We start from the raw sequence: 5000 nt of genomic DNA, 5'->3' as shown, positions 1-5000 counted from the left end.
CATAATTGTCGTTCCAGGGCTTGGAAATGGCATTTGCTCCATTCTGTATCATACTGTGCTAACATCACAAATCATGAAATCGCATGACCCGGTGACTAGTGTTCTCGACTCGTGATCATTGGATCATGAGTTCATTTTCGAGACCAGACGATGTGTTGCACCCTTGAGCAATGCAGTTTATTGCACGTCGCTCTAGTTTACCCCAAAATAAAAGAATAACAGTCGTGTGCTGGTGCAGCTTTTTCTCATCAGCAGATACGACTGAATGTGCTGCTGTCTCCAAACTAATGCGGCCATGGTGATACGCTAACTACTTCCACTCGCGATTACATTGACACCTAAAATGATTAACAAAAGTATCGCTTGCGAGTGCTGGCTGTCGGCACCGTGCTATCACAAATCTTAAAATAAGGATTATTATATGACTCTGTAATACGTTACGATACAACACAGGAGCGTTAATGGTAAATATATACGTTGACTAAAAAGATAAACTACTTTATGCGAATGAGGAGTGAAATGTATAAAATATGAGTCCGTTATAGACTAAACATAGTGGTGTCAGGTTTTTATTTGGTTAAATAATCATATAAGACGACAACAAATAATCTTTATAATAGCCCCAAAATTAGTACATATATGAAAAGCTTCTAGTGTTCGTACTGGGTCACATATCCTGTTGCATCAAAATGCATTGCGTATAAACATATGGGACAGTTGTAACAACCCGGTCTGTCTGTTTATGATGATATCGATATAAATATATACACGGAAAATGTTAATAATGAAATAAGAATTTTGAAAAATAGTGAAAAAGAGAGAATGTGAAATGGAAATTTTTAAGGAAATGTAGACAATTATATAGGTTTTAGTTCGGAAAGGCCAATAAATATATAACGTTAGATAACAAACTAAAAATTATAGAAGCAGATCAGAGGAAATGAAGCTTAAAAGGAGTATATTGAGATTCGGTGTTGGTATATTTAATCAGGGTGTGTTGTGAACTTTCGGTACGTTAGCAATTACTTATCAATGTGATAACATTTCGTATATCTCTCTGATCTTGTGCTGAGATAATTTGCAGAATTGCTAATAGTATTTCGTGAGTCGCTTCCAGGTACACGTAAACCTGCTTTTTATTGCATTTCTATATAATCTGCATCATTCATGGATCTTGCACTTGATTACAAAATCAGTGTTGTGTTCCTGATTAAGTTTTTCCAAATTCCATATATAATTTGATTAAGTTGTTTTCCTGTATATGTTTGAATATGTATGATTGAAGTAATGCTGCTCAAATTTAACTAACATAGAGTTTGCGTACTATATTAGGTTTCGTTTTAGTGGAGGTAAGTATGCTTTATATACAGTTGTTCTAGTATTACATAACTTATTAGGGGCCACCATTATGCGCTTCTGCATGCGTGCATTAGCAAACCTATATACAGTAATTCCATACCATATCGCGGTTCACCTATCGTGGTTCACCTATTGCAGTTTATTATTTAAGCATACATCGATTCCCCCGTGGTGCTGTTTTGCATTTATAATAAAATAAATATATACAAATTATAAAGATAAACATATACAGCACAGTACTGTTTCTACTTCGCGGATTTTCACTTATCGCAGGGGGTTTTGGAACATAACCACCGCGATAATCGAAAGATTACTGTGTACTGGTTAACGCGTTGCAATAACTTCAAGCTAGAAGTACAAAGAAAACGACTTTTTGTAAATAATTTTCTGCAACGATGGTTGATAGGGAAATGCTTATTTATTAGAGAAAGAAAATTATTTTATAACTGTGTACGACTTAATTCTTAGTTGATAAGGTGTTAATGATCAGATGAGCATGTGAATGCGCATGTGTTTATTTATTCGAGCGCATATATTAGTGCTTGCGTTCGCATATATGTCGATTAATGCGAGGATTAGAGGTGACGATATATAAAAATATTTACATGACAGAGCAATAAAAGTCAAATAAGAAGTGTTAACATCTTTGCTAAAATTTTCAGTGAAGTCTTAAATTTTTGCAATATTCTAACATTTATTACATATTCACTTGAAAAAAGACATTTTTTAAATTCCATTAGGTTCTGGCGATTTAATACTTACACCTTCTTAAGTATACATCTCTCTATATGTAAGTATATATATATATATATATATATATATATATATATATATATATATATATATGTGTGTGTGTGTGTATATACCTATATATATGTATATACACATATATATATGTACATATATATATACATATACGTATACATATATATGAATCTGTAGATATATTTATATACATATATCTATGTGTATATATATATATATATATATATATATATATATATATATATATATATATATATGTATGTATGTATGTATAATATATGTGCATATACATATATATATGTATACAAGTATATATATACGTATATATATATATATACATGCATATGTACGCATATATATATGGGACAGACTCTCTTTTATCATGGCATATTGTATCTATTTCAATCTCTTTTGTTCTTCTGTAGAAATTAGCCAGTTTACTCTCACCATTATAACAGCATGTTTCTGAATATTTGAGGGCCTATGTGTAATATCTCTTCATTTGTCTCTCTTCGTCTCTTCCTCGATTCCTCTTCTGTGTATATACATACTCATACATACATATAAACATATATACATACATACATATATATATATATATATATATATATATATATATATATATATATATATATATATATATATATATATATATATATATATATATATATATATATATATATATATATATATATATATATATATATACATATATATATATATATATATATATATATATATATATATATATATATATATATATATATATATATATATATGTTTATATATCTATCTACCTATCTATATATATATATATGTGTGAGTGTATGTGTGTTTGTGTGAATGGGTATGTGTATATATACAAATTTATAGTTGCATGAATGTATATATGGGCTTCAAGGCTTGTATGGTAATGTATTGGAGCATATGAGTGCATGAAGTTTTAAGTGTATATACCACACTGTTTAATAAGCAGCAGAAAGGGCATAAGTAGTTAATAATACGAACGGGGCACATTCACACCTAATTCCAACGTTATAATGTCGAATTTAAAAAAAGGCGTGATTTTATAACGCTAATACCTCCTCATACAGATACATACAAAATAATGGAAACACCTAGCATCATAGCATCATAATTTTGAAATATCTATAAAACTGGGAAAAGCTTGTTTATTTTTATGTTTTTTTTTTTATTTATTATTAGTGTTGCTTAATATGTTTTGCTAAAATAGCTGTTTCTTTTCAGATATCATTAGAAAAAGGTAATTAAAATTCATTAAAACGACAGATCTATCGGACTTTCAAAGAGGTTAAATTGTTGGTGCTCGTTTGACAGGCTCTAGCGTAACGAAAACAGTCGGAGTTTTCGGTGTGTCAAGAAGTAATGAAGTCTCGAAAGTAATGACAGCTTTTGAGAAAGAGGGAAAAACCATCTCGTCGAAATAAAACTCTGGAAGAAAGCCAAAACTTTCCGATAGGGACCGTCGGAATCTTACGTGAATTGTTAGAAAGAATCACAAAAGTACAGCTCCCAAAATTACTGCAGAGCTTAATGACCACCTCGAGAACCCAGTTTCCACAAAAACTGTTCGCCAGATTTCACGGGTGGGCTGCAATCAAAAACCACTACTTTCAAAATCAAACGTTGCAAAGCGTTTAGAGTGGAGAAAAAACCTTCAGAATTGGTCCCTAGAGCAGTAGAAGAATGATATTTTCTCGGACGAGTCATCCTTTACCTTATTTCCGACCACCAACCGAGTATACGCATGGAGACAGCCAAAAGAAGCATTGGAGCCAGACTGCCTTCTTCCAACTGTTAAACATGGAAGAGGATCTGTGATGGTCTGGGGATGGGGGCTATATCTTGGAAATCCGCCTGCCCAATGATTTCCCTTAATGGCAGAATTAATAGTCAAGACTATGTGAGCATTTTATCTGATCAAATTCATCCTATGGTTCTGGAACATTGTATGACATGACAGACAATATCAGTAGTCATCTTGGTTTGGCTTTCATCAATGAAAATATAGAGGAGGGAATCTCAGTGCATGCCGTTTACAAACCAACGACCAGCATCTACGATCAATTCTCTTCGCCGACTTCATTACTGACATTTACTTCTCTAGAAAATCTGAATGATCCCGCATACCTAACGCTCTGAGTAGTTACAGGGTAAATATTTCCAGAAATAAATCTACTATCGACACATACTGCTAACACACACATACAAACATTCTTAGACAAACAGATACAAAGACAGACGACCACACCAACACACACCACACACCCCATGTGTGTGTGTCATTAATTGTGTTTCCGTTTGGGAATAGCGATACTAATAACAATTTGTTCGAACTTAATATGCTTATACAATAAAGCATGAGGTCAGTACAGAGCAAACTACCAGTTAATGAACGACAAAAGAACGAGAGAGTTACGTAATCACTTTTATTGGCTTACATCTTTTACCACTATAAGTATCTATACATACATAAATACATACATACATTTATATATATATATATATATATATATATATATATATATATATATATATATATATATATATATATATATATATGTATGTATGTATGTATGTATGTATGTCTGTGTATATATATATATATATATATATATATATATATGCATACAAACATGTACGTACGTCCAAATATAAATATGGATATATACATGTGTGTTTGTCTAAATATTATACATCAATTTACATGTATATGTACGTACGCATGTATATATATGTGTGTGTGTGCATATATACATACATACATATATATGTATGTATGTATGTATGTATGTATGTGCGTGTGTGTATGTATGTATGTATATACTTGTGCAAAAGAAGTAGCATATTAGCTA

General features: G+C 31.4%; 1 long non-coding RNA gene across 1 annotated transcript in view; it reads left to right on the top strand.

The window, feature by feature from the left end:
• The window catches only part of LOC149132106 (uncharacterized), a 132302-nt gene that overhangs the window by 770 nt on the left and 126532 nt on the right, over window positions 1-5000 (top strand). The gene's annotated exons all lie outside the window — the stretch shown is intronic.

This window comes from Octopus bimaculoides, chromosome 18 (genome assembly GCF_046866305.1).
Source record: "Octopus bimaculoides isolate indiv1 chromosome 18, ASM4686630v1, whole genome shotgun sequence".
NCBI lineage: Eukaryota > Metazoa > Mollusca > Cephalopoda > Octopoda > Octopodidae > Octopus > Octopus bimaculoides.
The sequence above is the reverse complement of the archived record's forward strand: the minus strand, read 5'-3'. Positions and strand labels throughout refer to the sequence as shown.